The 16517-nt window shown below is 32.3% G+C and overlaps 1 pseudogene; it reads right to left on the bottom strand.

Annotated features, from left to right (window-relative positions):
- Window positions 1-208: 208 nt before the first annotated feature.
- On the bottom strand, window positions 209-3833 carry LOC129286351 (mitochondrial carnitine/acylcarnitine carrier-like protein; annotated as a pseudogene).
- Between the last annotated feature and the right edge of the window lie 12684 nt (window positions 3834-16517).

Genomic DNA, 16517 nt, shown 5'->3' with positions numbered 1-16517 from the left:
GTGAAGATTCAACTTAATTATATGCTTTGAGCCATTTATAATTAATTTAAAAATGAGTATATGGGACTGGGTATTGTCAATGCATTAAACTCATCATAAATATTTATTATATGAAACTACAGGAGTTTTCAAACATTTCCAAAAGTATCCACATAAAATATATAAATTATTCTTCTTATCTTTTCAAGGACCAACAATACTACAACAATCACTGATGAAAAAATGATTGCTTGAAGCAATGTGTCATTAACAAAGGTAAATCAACCCTAGGTGATCTATTCCTATCATAAGCGAAGAAGCAAGTTGCTCTTGCTAGAACACTTTGAGCAATTGCAGGACCAAAGCCCTTGCACAGACCTTATATATAGATTCTGAAGCTAGAATCTTCCTAAAAGCATCAATAGAACCAAAAACCTTTGAGTTTTTGTAATCGTCAACTTGAACTACAGCCTTGACCATATCCTTGGGTAAACCACTAACCACAATAAAGTTCTAACCAAAGCTCCAACAATAATCAAGGAGCCTCCACATAGCCCAACTGCATCAAAACCCCTTGCTAGCAACTGCTTTGTCGCTTCATACAAACAAAACATGATGGCATTTCCTGGTACTTCATGCGCCATTGTTGGAACCATGCCCTTGAATAGACCTCTCACTCCCCCTTCGAACCTTAAAACTTGCCACACCACATTAAGGAGTCCTCCATAGTTTACAATCATAATAGTTGTTATGAAGACTGCAATAACATTTTGCGCTTCCAACCTATAAAGAGAGAGACCCAATTATTAGTAGATAAAGATATCTAAATATCTATGTGATGTAATACAAAAATTATACGAAGATATATTATTTATGAGATATAAGTAATGGAGTTTTGTACAAAATTCATGCAAAGCATGAAACAACAGCCTAGACAAAAAATTACTAAATTTGGTGGGTTCAACTTCAAGATTATGCTCATTATCTAAGTTCAACATGAAAAAAATACCTCATTTAAATCAATAATAATTTAACAAAGACAGCTTAAGATATACATTTATGTGTAAAATCAAGAGGGAAAAAAATAGTCTAGGTGGAAGATTATATATGTAAGAAAATCATTTTTCACCCTCAGATAATAAAATGGAACTTGCCTGGTCTCAAGTTTTAAGTGATATCATATCAGCATTAACAACAAACCAAGCTTCCATGCTGCATATATGCCATTATAGCACTTCATGGGCAAGTCCTTGCCTACATTTAGTACTTTGTCATCAAAAAATGATATATTGAAATTGCAACTCTATATACTATTTTGTAATTATCTATAATCAATTAAATACCTTAATTCATGTTGTCTATCCAATACAATAGATTGCTTGAAGAACTTACATGTCATCAAAAAGCTCATCCCTCACCTTCCTTGTTTAGAGATTTCAGCAAAAGGTTCCCAAGTTCGACATTTAAATGATCATAATTGCTTTGGTTATGAAAAACACCATGAATCATACGCTAAAAAGATCTTACGTCAGCTAGAATTCTCTTGAAAGTGTCTCCAACTTCTAATCCTAGAAATTGAGGAACTTAATGACCATCAACATTAAAAAGCATATAATTGCAAAGACAAAATGCAATTACTATAGGTCAATCATTATTATTATAAATGCATAAGTTATGAATGACTTATAGTTTTGAGGTGCCCCAACTTAATCTACTATAGTCTTTAAAGAATAAATGCGTCTTTAACACGATTCAAAGGATAGAAAACTTAAGTATTTGGGTTTGGGTAGCATTATAGCATCATTTTTTATGTTGAAAAAATAATAATAAAACGATGCAAAGTTCATATATTAATATAATCAAAAACTATATTTATGCAAAAAGCACTTCCATAAGTACTATGGAGATCAATAACCTAATGTAAAAGACAAAGAAATTCCTTAAATATTCAAATTCATCAACCATTTTAAAACAACTAAACTTAACTGCAATACTTTCTTGAAAAAGGGACTTATCAAGCAATGAAAAAAAACATCATCTTACTTTTCCAAATAACAAAACAATGAAACATCAAAAAAAATTATTGATTGAGGAAGTTGTTACTAGATCTACAAGAGTAATCTTAATCAACTCGTCGATGTCAAGGAGCAAGAATTGGGACCACCCGCCATTAAAGGATCGAGGAGCTACAACTATTTCAATTGAAGAGGGAGAAAAATATGTGAAGGTAGAGAGAGGGGATAGGACAATGGTGGCCATATCATATCTTATCATTGCAATTAAATACAATTTAATTTTGAAATTTGATTTCATTTTGAAATTTGAAATTCAAATTTGAGAGAGACAATGAGGGAGAGGTAGAGTTGAAGTCATCTGACTGGTTGGAACAAAATGAAAAGCATTTGGATACAAAATTATCTTATCTCAAAAATTAGCACACTCTGAAATTTATTCACAAAATAAATTAAGATTATTTATTTCAATAGATATTTGCATTTTAATCATTAGTTATAATTTTTTTAAATATGCATCCAATCTTAATAAAATTTATTTAAAAAATATTTGTATGATTTAAAATCAGTGGATTTTATCTTTACATGTTGATTATTTTTAGGTTCTTGCAAATTAAAAAAATCAATAAAATTTATTTGTTAGGATATTTGCATTATATCCACACACAAAAATAATCATTAATTTATTTAAATTTAAATTCAGTCCAATTTTATTAATATTAATATTTATTTTAAAATATTGATGGAATTTAAAATCAATTAATGCATGCATTATGGGTTGACTATTTTTAAGGCCTTGTAAATTGAGGGAGAAATTAATGGAAGGAGAAATCAATGATGTGCATGGGGCTTTGATATTCTTGAAGTAATGATTAGATATTATTAAAAAAATAATGAGTCAATTCTCCACATGTCACTATAGGAGAAAAATGTGGATTTGATGTGGCTTCATAATACACTGACATGTGTGCTTTGACATCTTGATTATATATATATATATATATTGTCAAATATGTGGTTCGAATATTTGATAGTTATACAAATAATTGTCAAATATTTGATAGTTAGCAAATTTTTAAATGGCCATTTTGCACTACATTCATATTAATCTCCACAAGCCCTAATGATTCCTGCATTTCAATATACAGAATCTTCAATCAACATCATTTCAAAAGCTTTAAAAGAAATGAAAAGGAAAGGTCATAATAATAGGAATACCTTTGATTGAAAACTGAAAAAGGTCCTCCTAGGTACTCATTACTTCAATGTGTATCATCTCATTAGAGGAATCTCCTCTAGCATAAATTCATACTCATTCCCCTTTGGTTCATCAGTTTTCCTTATCATTTGAAAAATTTCATTCCTTGGTTTTGAAAATATGGTAGACCAAGATTATAAAATGGACTAGAACAATCATATAGTTAAACATGTTAATATGCTAGAAGTAAAATTTACCTAAAAGTATATTGACGTGCTCGTTGAATGAATAATAGTGACCAGTTTGAATAACAGGTAACCCCATCTTTGAACACCACTTCTCCTAGGGCCTCTTCCAATTCCTAAAATTTTATAGTAGATCTGAAAAGTTAGTTCTATGCAAATCAGTTTCAAAATTAAAAATATGCAAGGGTTTGATGACTATGTCCTGAGACCTAGATATTATACCAAGGTTACAAGTCAGATATTTGTCCTGGACCTCACAACATCCATATCAGTAAGAGCAAGAACTAGGGATGCCCAGTCACCATTTACTATATGAACTATCAAAGCAAGCATTGCAAGTTGATGCTTTTTTTGAAGAAAAAATAGTGGCGGGCCACTCATAATGATGTCTCTTCCCATGTTTGTGGTCCTTTATATGATCGCTTGCTCTTTCTGTTTATCAACCAGATCTATAGCTGAAATTAACATCATATGGAAGTTAGATAAATTTGTCCTTGATAATATTTTTTTGGAAAAAAAACCAAATGTTTCACACACACACAATCATAAGACAACCTCTTGTGGAGGGACTGGACTTTAATATTATTGAAATATGATCTCTCATGATAAACAGCTATTTATATATCTTTGCACATCTTAATATGATCACTCTCATAATGTTAAGCCTAGCAAGAGATGCAGTATATGCAAAAAGGATCAAAATGATTGCAACAGCACCGCTGTTAACATGATAAGCTTCTATGTTTATAAGGGAAATGGAACAAAAGCCTCTATGATGCCCATATTGAACTATCATACTCAGAAAATGACAAGCTTTCGTACATATCTTCTCCGCCAATCATGTAAAAATTAAAAGACAAGCATATAATCAAATTACAAAAGAGTAAATTATTATCAAAACACCTGTTTTAGTGGGGGAAATCCACATGAATGGCACTGGTGCCTGACACAATGCCCTCTAAAAGTAAAAATTTAAAGCCCAAACGGAAAGAGAAAATCCAGTCCTCCATCATCATTTGAAAAAATAATCAATTCAAGGCAAAATATCTCAGAAAAACGTTAGTGATCTCAACGCTCAAGGGTCCAATTACAGTACAGTTGGACTTCATCAACAAGGGGGCCATATATATTTAGTGTAATCTATCCAATGTCCCAACTTAAACATACTTCCTCCAACATTTTCTCAAGAAGCAGGAACAAGAACTAAAAATACCACAGAAAAAAGAACCAAAATCCAGGTCCAAAATATAAGGAGACGAGAACCTTCTAAGAGCTAGAAGAAGTAGGCAGCAAGAAAAAGCAGAGAATATAAGAAGCATATGGATTTAGCATACCTGAAGAGAAGAAATGCATTAAAAAGAGAGTGAGAGTTTAAATCAGAAGATTTGGACACATTACAGGTGGATCAAAAAGAAAACAAAAGCCATCTGGGTGAGTATTGAGGAAATTTCAGAGTGCATATGGACAATAGTGCTGATGAATCCTCAATCCCCTTAATCACAATCTTTGCTCTCCCCATCTCTCCAGGGCTTCTTATATTAGCCACCAAAAATCAGTAAAGCTGAAATTATTCATCAAAAGGAACTTACTGAAGCGACATCGATGAGCAGCGACAAGGTGAGCAGATAGAGCAACAGCGAGGCAACGGAGCAGCGACACAAGGGGACGACAAGCAACGATGGAGTAGCATGAGTGACATGAGGTTATGGGAGGCTCTAGAAGGCTGAAGAAAGAACGAATCGGAAGACTAGGGCAAGGAAGAACTGGGAGAGAAAAAAACGCGTTGAGGCTCAGGGGAATCACATAGGGTTCAAAGAAAAAGATGCGATTATCAGTTGCACAAATAATAAACCAAATTAATTCATTTGACGGTTAAATATTTTAGCTGTCAAGTAAATGTTTTCTTAAATTTTCTTACCTGAAGTTTGACAGTTATTATATTTAAACGTTAAATTTATTTATTTATTTAATATTTGACAGTTTTATAATAACCGATAAATAAGTGGTTTCCCAATCTCCGCATCAACTTATGTGACAGTTTTTAATTTAACTGTCAAATATTAAGTGTCACATAAGATTATTTTTTGTAGTAGTGTTAGGTCTTTCTTTTTTACTAGTTAAACTAAAATATACCTATAATTATTATATATGAAATTAAATATATGTTATTTAACTACATGCATATATATCAAATAATATATTATCAAAAAGATATACATATATTTTATTTTATTTTAAATTATTAATTTGATAAAATAAATGTATTACTATATATATATAATATTTTTAATAAAATATTATTTTTAGCAAAAAATATTATTTTTTAGGAAAATAAAATTAAAATGAAAGAAATTTTAAATATTAAATAATTTTCTAATAAATTTAACCAATTTTTAAAATTTATTTTTATTTTATAAATGAAAATAATTAAGTATATAATTTATATATAAATATGTATTATTTTAGTTTATGTTAAATATATTTTACTTTTGTCTTCATGTTTTTTTCTCAAAAGTTGATTAATGAATGATTAAATTTTTATCTTCTCCCAAAATGGTTAAGTGTTTTGCCTTCTTTTATTAAAAGCAAATTTTATCTACTATTTTTCAATTATCTTAAAAAAGGAATTTTACTAAAAAAATTGATTGTTAAGGGACATACTCCAAGTTGTTGGTAGGAGCTAAATTATCACGAGTGTAATTGGTATGGAATTAAAATGGATCAAAAATGAGTTTAAGATTTAAATCACTCCTAAGCCTATAATTTAAGGTCCAAACTGTCATTTAACCCTATATATATATATATATTATAAAATATAAAGTTTATATATATGTATAAATAAATACTTTAATCCCTATAATTATTTTATGCTTGCATGACATTTATTTACATCAAAATATCTATATTTTTATTTTTATTTTTTATTTTATATATTGTTACTGTTTCAAATTTTTACTATCTGAAATAACAAGTCCAAGATGATAAATATATTAATTCAATTACGAATTATCCTGTCATTGAACCGTCAACCGATAGTTTGTTCGGTTCAATGACTCGGGCTTGGTTGCAACTATGAAACTATTTAAGAATGCAAGTAACAAAAGCAAACGACAGTTTTTCGTTCATAACACACATAATCATAAAAAATATTAGATATCCTGATTTATTTGGAGAAATATAAGAGAGCTCAATAAATTATTATATCAGCATTAATATCACATGCCAAAGCATACGTCGACGTTCCTCTCAGCCGACCATCTTCCGAATCAGAGCCATCACATATTTGGAGGATCGGGCTTTGGTGTTGTCCACTGGTATTGTCTCAGCCGGACGGAACACGATTGTGAATCCTTCTTCAGGGTTCATCTTTACAAGCAAAACGTCTGCGTAACCCAAGAAAGTTTGAGCCAACACGAGATGCTCGTCTATGTTTTTGATTCTGAAGGCAAGATTGTACACATTGGTTTCACCAGAAACTAGCTTAAGCCAAAATGAACCATCATCTGGAACAGAACCCACTGGGGGACCAACCATCAAAGGATATTCTCCATTCTCATGAACTATAATATTGACATAAGCAGATGTAGTGCATCTAGGAGATGAAGCGAATGAAACATTCACGACATTATCTGTGGTTATAGTTGCACCAGTCTCTTCTGAACCAGCAACTGCAACATACACAAGCTTGGGATCAATGCCCACCACCAACGAAACTGGGCAGCAGTATGTATCTTCTAGTTGATCGAGTTCAACTCCGAACGATGTGTTGGCGGCGTATAGTATGTGGTATGACTTCCCAGAGACCACAGGTTTGCCATTGATGTCAAGCATCTCTTCTGCTAGGGTCAAGGTTTGGTGTTGTGTGGAGGAGACAAAGAGAAGGAAAACAAACCAAGCAGGCATGGCAATAAGTTGACTAGTGAGAGGACTGAAATGTGATAGAAAAAGAGAGGGTTTGCTGTGGAAATGGGAGCTTGCATGGATTCTATTTATAAATATAATTGGTTAGAGTGCGAGAGTGTAGTTCAGCAAGTTCACACGATGCATGCATGATGAGATGAGTGGAGAGATATTGATAAAATTAAACCTAAGGACCTTCTTGTGGTTTCCATTCAATTGACCACTAAAATTTTCTAGAATACTAAGTTAAGAATTTTTGTATTAATAAAATGTACGATGAATTTGAATTGCGTAATCAAAATTCTTTGTCCAGATTCGTGAGGAATCTACAGTAGTTTAAAAGGTTTTGTTGTTGTTAGCTAGGTTGTCCTTTTTGAGTGATGAGTATCCATTTTAAAAGAATACAACGCTCATCTCGCATTTGAATTATCTTGATCAATTTTGAATGGTCTAGAATTTTTTTTAACATATTTTTAATACTGAAAGAAGGACTTGGATCATCTCCCTCGAATTGTATCAATTCCTGGTAGTTGGATCAGTGTCAAAAGTCCAGATCATCCCTAAAAATTTCAGATTTTCATGGATTACTACCATTAACTGCATAATTTTGCGTCATTTTTATAGCCTCTTTCAAAATTTTATCAGCCCAAAAGGTAGGGTGTCATGCAATGCATTTGGAGATTAATTCAGTTTTGGAACATCTAAGCTAGTAAGTACTTAAGGAATTGATGATCCATTTGGACTTCAATAATTTAAATTTAGTTTTATTTTCCAATTTTGATAAATTTTAATCAAACATCTTCATGCTAGTGAAGGTTCACTATTATTACTTCATGAGTGTTGCACCCATTTTGCTAATATTTTCAATCAATGTTCGAATCCCCATCAAGAGATACCTATATTTAGTATTCAATTATCCTCAAACAGAATTGCTTTGAATAGAAGCACCTGTAAGCAATTAAAAAAAATAAAAAAAGCGAATCGTATGAATCTATTCAAAGATTCGGTGATTGATAATGTTGATTTTGCTGAGAGTAATTTCATTGTTACTTGTTATTGCAACAATGTTTGTTCTTCCTTTATATACAAAACTTTTACAACAATGAATTAATTGACATTTAGTTACAGAGGCTAATTTTTTTTTTTTATAAACTTCCTATGCATGCAATGATAAAATAAGAGGGACATTAAGAAATTGAATGACCATTGAATCACTTCATTTATCCAATTTTCTATAGACGTGCAATTTGCAGAAACGATTAAAAAAATTAACATAAATGCTTGTCGTTTCGACAGACACATGATTGTCGTATACTCGTATATTGATAACGAATGGAAGGTCGGAATGGCATGTACTTGTGCAGGGTATCTTCCTCCGGAATCCCAATCAATCAAAACAAAATGGGAGAATTTTATACAAGTCCCACACAAAAAATTTAAATAATATAAGGTGAAGGACCTATAAACTTGAGCCATTATGTTTTGAGTTAAGATGTAGTGTCCTCTCCCCCCTCTTGCCAAAACATGTTGCTTATAAATAATAGAAGTGATACATGCAAGTATATGTACTGCAGCAGCAATATATAATTGAGAAAAATATCATCTCACCAAGATTTGTTGACAATGAATGAGTCAAGTAATAGAATTTACATCTTAAATTAAGCAAAAATTAGGGTTGTGTTTGGATTAATGAAGATTTGGATTTGAATTTGGATCAAATTTTCCAATAGTATATATAAAAATCTATGAAATTGGATTTGTATCAAAATTCAAATCCAAAGTCATTTCTTATCAATTATAATTCATTTATAATTTCAAATTTCCTCTATACTTTAGTTATTTGGAATTTTAGCCATTTAAATCTTCTCATTCTCTTTGTGTCTACATTATGCAAATAAAGGATTTTAAATACGTGAATTAAATATAAGATTTTAAATTTAAAGTCCAAATCCATCAATCCAAATTCCATCTAGAAGCATTTGTTAAAATTTTAAATCAAAGTTGGAAACAAAACTAAATTTGGATTTCTGTGTAATTTAAAGGACGTAATATTACTAATCCTCCAATTATTTCATATATAACTCAACTTTTCCCCTTTGCCTTGGTAATAAAGGTGATGTGTACTAGCGTAACGTTTAACTTCACATGCAAGATTTTTTATGAATCTCCTATAGGCACATTCTTAGCTAACATCCAACTTGATAGCACAAACCCTAAGTTAGCTTTGTCAAGGCTAATGAGTATATTTCTATCTCTTGAGCAAAACCATTGACCCATCCTAAAAAGGCTCAAGTAGTAACACAACACAATTCGAGGCTTGGTCCGTATCACTTTTTCCAATTCACAGCTAATCAACTAGAAACATGAAGCAAGCACTAAATGTAAGGCCACGAAAATATAGTTATGTTTACCATTAATCACAAGAGAAGAAAGTGAACAAGCTCTAATTTATACAAAATCTATACAAAAGTTCATAATAATCCTAGATACAAAATATAGTTACTCATTACACTATAATCTCTTACCCTTTGGTTTTTTTAAATATAAGGCCATAAAAAACTATAAAATATAAATTACTCCACACCAAAATTGAAAGAGAGTCTGCATGTACGCGATGGAACATCTTGTGTTAAAGATGTTGGTAGTACCATGGCAAGCAAGCTAATCAACATATGTATTTGCCTCTTTGAACATAATGTCAAAGGTGATTGTCCAATCTTTTATAACAAAAATTTTGAGGTTACTTACCTTACCCAGTGGTTTAAACATTCAACGAAAATAGTTTTTTTATTTCCCAGTATTGGACTAGTTTATGCTACCGCCAATTTAAAAAGTGGGATACTAACATATGGAAGCACTTCCAAGCTTAATGTCACGTTTAAAATGAGAGGAGAATGAAGAAGAAGGTAAAGCTTTCTAAATTAAATTCTTTCTCTTCCCTTCTACATTCTCAGTCCAAGCATAATCAAGAGATGTTCTGACGGAAGGAGAATGGAAGGCAAGGTAGGGGGGAAAAGAGGGTTATATTGATATTTTTTTTTTATTTGGGAAGAGTGAATGATAATTAAATCTTTTAATTGACCTTCCGAAATCTTGATCCTTATATTCTTAAGTTTCATTTAATTAGAAGGATTTTGGATGAGTGAAACTATCATTTAATTACCACTTTTGATTTTGATAAACTCCCCATGCACGCAATGATAAAATAAGGGTGATGTTGAGAAATTGAAGGACCACTCCTTATCCTTTTTCCAATTTATACTAAAAACAAATGAACAATCACTACAACAGATCTGATCATAAAGGACGGTTATTTTTTACAATAGAGGATGGTTGACAACGGTCCTCTATTTGACTGTCCTTTATTGCTAAGACATATAGGACGGTTATAAAATTGTCCTATATTGAAAATAAATAGAGGACGGTTTTTAAATAATGGTCCTATATAACGTTTAAATTTTGGTCAAAACTGGAAGTAGATAGACCTTAGAGGACCATTATCCTCTATATAACATATATAGGACGGTTATCTAATATAACCGTCCTCCAATGTCATTTTTTTTAATAGGGTTAACTGCCTTTCCAGTAGCCCCCTACAATACAAAAACATATATACTCAATAATACTCCAGAACAACCTAGAAGATATACCCTACTCAATTGAAAACTATAATATTTACAAATTAATTACATCTAAAGTATTGAATTTAAAATTCAATGACATAAATCAATCAATTTGAGGTAAAATATCAATCCCTTAAATATATCTAAACTATATATTAACAACTAAACTAATCTATTCCTAGACTAACTACATATTATCATCTTATATTGGATGTGACCTACTTTTCATATGCATATTCACTTCACTCTTCGAGGACTTCATTAATTTGGGTATCATTGAAACGAGGTGTTGTACAATCTAGATAGTATTGCAACATACATAAAAATGAAGTTAGTTGATGACAATTAATATTCATTATAATATAAAAAATATATTACACAAATTATAGTACCATGAGGGGGATTGTAGGTTGCCCGTGAGTGATGATGTCTTTAGCATACCTCATCACACAATAGCCATAATCATGACTGTTGTCGATTTGTCGGGGGCACTACATGAAGAAAACCATAAATATGTATGTTATTAACATTAAAAAATGAAAACAATTGAGTATTTGGTAGTAATTTAAAGATACCTATATTACATTCCATTCAATGGCATCCTTGTATTCCTTAAATGATCTCTTGTTTAGAAGATTTGTATCGATGCGATATAGCACAATAGCCTACTATACAGAAGACAAATATGTTAGAAACGTAGAATTTTAGAAACAACTAAAATATTAGTTACTGAATACACTTGCCTATTAAATAGCTCCATCATATCTGGTCGATTAATTGGATCCCCACCATGAGGAACTGAATCCAAATAGTACACCTTTGGAGCTTTAGGATCTATTGGCTCAATCACAATAAGCATCATGTCCCCTAGGAGAATTAGATGATGTATGTTATAATTGGAATTTGAGAAAGATAATAAAATGCAATCAAGCTTTTAGAAAATCAAGTAACTAACCCATTAAGATAAGGAATCAAAAACAACATCCCTTTTGAAGCTAGTCTTTCCTTGAAGTACGTGGTCAATGTTTGAGATTGCTACTGTAAACGCTTATCCTTCTGACCACCTTCAAAACTTAAGAACTTATGAGGATTGACAAACACGAACCTTGATCCTAAGTTACCAGGAATAATGAAGGTATCATACAAGTACCTAAATGAAGAAATTGATAGAAGTAAATATGGAAAAAAACCAGAATCTAAATGTATGAATATGAAGAGTAATTAAGTACCTTATATAAATGTTCACTGGGCTGTAGACGATCTCATTGCGCATCAGGACAATATTGACAATGTCAAAGTCAATAATCTCATTGATCTCTTTTCGATACACGTCATCATTTGGTAGTACAAACTACGCTACTGTGTTCTTGGCCAATCACGCATACTTTGCTAGCATATTTTGATTTGTCTTTGGCAAAGGAGGAGCAACATCCAGTGGTGCTGGCTTGAAGGTTGATTATTTCTTGATCTTTAATAGCTGACCTGATTATCTGGGGGCGTCATTCCCCTTGGACTAAGTGCCAATTAACATCAATTATTAGAATTTGAATTTTAATTGACTATAACTTGAATTTGAATTAAGAAAGTGCAAATTAATGGCATACCTATGGTGGAGTTTCTTCTGCTCCTAAACAGATATAATGCTTGGGCCATATAATATAAGAGCCAAACGCATCTGCTATAATTTTTAACTTATAATTTTGTTTGAGTAGCTTGTAATTAGCATCATTAGGCTTGATAATCAGCCCTTTGACCTACCCATCGAGCATAGGCTCATTGTGAACTTGTTGCCCTGGGACATTGTACATTTTTCTCGTGACAACTCTATATCTACCTGGGTTATTGGCCCGAAACGAACACTCAACCTTACCTTGAACATAAAAGAAATATAAGTTAATAAGAAAATAATAATTATGAACTGCAATTAAGAAAGTAAAATAATTTAAATACCTTTGGGAGATGACGAGGAGAAGGTTGAACCATGGTGCACCTATCTTTTTGAGTCTAGACAGGCTCTGAGGTTGATACTTTCCAACTCTATGGGTCTTTATTATTATCGCTATAAATTCTTCTTGTTGTGCTACTCGTGCTTTCAATGCCTCAAGCTCAGCATTGACATCTTTTTTTGGAGCTTCTTTTCACCTACAATTTGTTTTCTAGTGACACCCATGCCAACACCCCTAACATGACTAGGGTGATCCTTATTGCCCAATGCCTTCTCCAAGATAACTTCATTCTTTGGAAGCTCACCTCTAGAGACTTCTGTTGAGAGGGCACTCTGTAAAAGATGTATGTGTGTGTGTGTGTGTTATTTAAGTAAGGAAATATTAAATTAAAATATTTAAATTATTTAAAGATTGTACTTACAACTTTTTTAGCAAGTTCCTGAACATGTGGAGAAGTAATCATGCCCTTTTTGTCTATCTTAGCTAGAATGAAAAGCCTGGCACGGGAAACGAAAGTCTCTCCCATGCCTAATCTCGTGAGCTATGCAATAAATCAATGCAATAATAAGTTAATGACAGAAAAGATTTACATATTATTTAATATAATAAAAACTATTAAATTTAAAATATATATATATATATATATAAAACACACCTCTTCTTGCTCAATGCCTAAGTAACCTACGCGGGATCTTAAGTAGGCAATATCATTATTTCTAGCCCTTAAATCCCTGTTTCGCTGGCTCAGTGATTGGAACTCATTGCTGAGATAGTTGGCAACAAATGCATCCCATTGATCTTGTCTAACAATTGCTCTCAGTGACTCAGGAACCTTACCACTGATTCTTTCAACCAATGTGATATATTTCAATCCCACATAGTACCGAAACTGTTGATATGCCTTAAGGGCCGAATGAAAGACATATTTCTTTCAAGTAGCGTCAATATGAAATGTTGCCTATTCAATAACACAATCAAGGCATAATCTATATGAAATGCCACCTATTCAAAAACACAATCAATTAATTAAGAATTTTAATTTTACCTTAATCAGTTCCCATATCGACTCCATCATTGCTTCATCAACATCACGCCAGTCATTAACTGATAGGCCAAGCTGTGATCGAGTCACTGCACCGATATAAATACTAAATTTATGCTTGTTCTCCTTTATTGGTTGACCCTTAGGATTTCATTTAAGGGAATACTTAAGTCCGACCAATCTCTTCTTAGACACCGTTTCCATCATTACTAGACCTTTCTTGATTGTTTTAGACATTTAAGCCACCTTTTTCTCATTTATGCCGCTAGGAATAAAAGAAGGACCTTCATTATCAGGACTAGAAGTGGTACTAGGAGGATTATTCAACAAGTCTACACACTCAATGTCAACCAATGTAAACTGGAGTAGTGGTTGTGGGAGCTGTGTCAACTGGAGTAGTGGTAGGAAGAGTAGGGTCAATAGGGGAAGTGGTAATAGAAGTGACTCTATGTCTTTTTGGAGCTATTTTTAGAGCCATTTACCTATCACACAAGTCACAAATAAATTAATTGATAGAAACACAAATAGCATAAATAACTAAAGTCTACATGCTAAGTCACAAATAAAATTAAATGATAAAAGAACGAATAGCATAAATAACTAAAGCATACAAACTAAGTCACAGATAAAATTAATTGATAGAAATAATAACTAACACATGTTTAAGTTGGTCTTTTTCTTTTCTTTGTCTCCTTCTAAACCTTTTTCAACTTAGCATCTTGGTTTAATTTCTTAATCTTCTATCTTATTCTCTTTCCTTTTGTTGAAATCCAGATACCATCTTTGTGATCACTTTTAATATAGTTGGTGCCATCTTTGATGACATGACATTCAAGTGCTGTCCCTTCAAATGAATCATCCTCAACTGTAGTATCTAGTAGACTGATGGCTTCTCTAAATTCTTTATTTGAAATTAACACAATCGACCAACCCGGTGAAACAGGATCAATGACATAAAACACTTGCCTAGTTTGTGATGCAAAACTGAAAGGCTCAATCTTATAACCCAACATATTTAAATTCACCTATATGAACCATGAATTATCGTCCGTATGAAGACCACTCTCATTATCAATCCATTTGCAACCAAAAACTAGAATCTTGAACTTACTATAGTCTAACTCCTAAATATGCTCAATAATTTTGAAGTATGACTTCTTGCATGCATGGAATTTTTGTCTTTTACTACTGAATACACACATCGCTTCACCAATCACAGTTAACCACTATTTTGCATTATGCTTCTTTCATCCTGCTCTTTAGTATAAAATGTGAAGCCCTTGATTACATAACTAGTATAAGAAAGGACTTGTACGTTTGGGCCCTTAGAACAAGCATCTAACCTTTTTTAGTACTGAATTTTGTCAGCATTATACATGGCTGTAATGTGAGCCTTCAACCAATGCCTGAAGTTCTTGTTATGAATTTTTACAATTATAGTGTCATTTCTTCCAAGGTTATCCTTCCTAAGTTTAGCATTGTGCTTGTCAACATACTCAAGAATCTCATCTGAGTTATGCGATACAAAAAGGTGTGCTTGCTCACAATAGTTTTGTGAAATAGTGATTAATTTCTTTCCAGCTATCCCTTCCCCATCTTCCCTTCCCACATGCTCGTCCACTGGAAGCCTAACTTTTCCCCATCTTTTAAGTACTTTGACAAAATTCAATTGCCTCTTCACTTATGTACCTTTCAGTAATACAACCCTTAGGTCAACTTTAATTTTTCACATACCCTTTTAAAACCTTCATATTATGCTCAATAGGGTACATCCACTTTAAATAAGCCAGGCCACCCTTTTCAACCTCCCTAACTAAGTGAATAGCCAAGTGAATCATTATGTCAAAGAATGCGGGCGGAAATACATCTTAAGCTCACATAATGTCCTCATAATTTGGCGTTGCAAAGCTTCCTAACTTTGTAGGGTTGATCACTTTACTACAAATTGACTTGAAGTAGAAGCATAGTTTAATAATTGCAGCTGGCACCCCATCCAATAAAATTGAGCGTATGCCCACTAGAATAAAGGTCTCTATTAACACATGGCAATCATGTGTTTTTAAACCATTTAACTTTAAGTCTTTCACAAATACAATATTTCTAATATTGGAAGAGTGACTTTCTAGAAATTAACTCTGGCCAAAAACTCACAAAAAAAACTTGTTTTTCTCTTTTAGAAAGTGGTATAGGCAGCTAAATAAAGGTACATCACAACTTCCCTTCTCTTCTGATGCCAAGTCTTCCCATATTCCTGTAACCATCATGTCTAACCTTGCATTAATGCCATCTTTGGTCTTTCGTGTAATGTAGATTAACGTACCTACTATACTATCACATACATTTTTCTCAATGTGCATTAAATTAATAAAATACCTTATGTCCAACTTCCTTTAATAAGAAAATTCAAAGAAAATTGACTTCTTCTTCCACCCACCTATCCCAAACATGCTTCGCAAAAGGTTTTCCAAACTCAATATCAAAATCCTTAACTTTTTCAATAGCTCATCATTGGATATATTAGAGGTGCCGCCTCTTCTTCTAGTTTCCCATTAAAAAGATTTCTTAATCTTCA

The sequence above is a fragment of the Prosopis cineraria genome, unplaced genomic scaffold, assembly GCF_029017545.1.
Source record: "Prosopis cineraria cultivar Desert tree isolate PC_DT_omini unplaced genomic scaffold, ASM2901754v1 PC11, whole genome shotgun sequence".
In the NCBI taxonomy this organism is placed as follows: domain Eukaryota; kingdom Viridiplantae; phylum Streptophyta; class Magnoliopsida; order Fabales; family Fabaceae; genus Prosopis; species Prosopis cineraria.
This window is presented reverse-complemented; position numbering and strand designations above follow the sequence as displayed.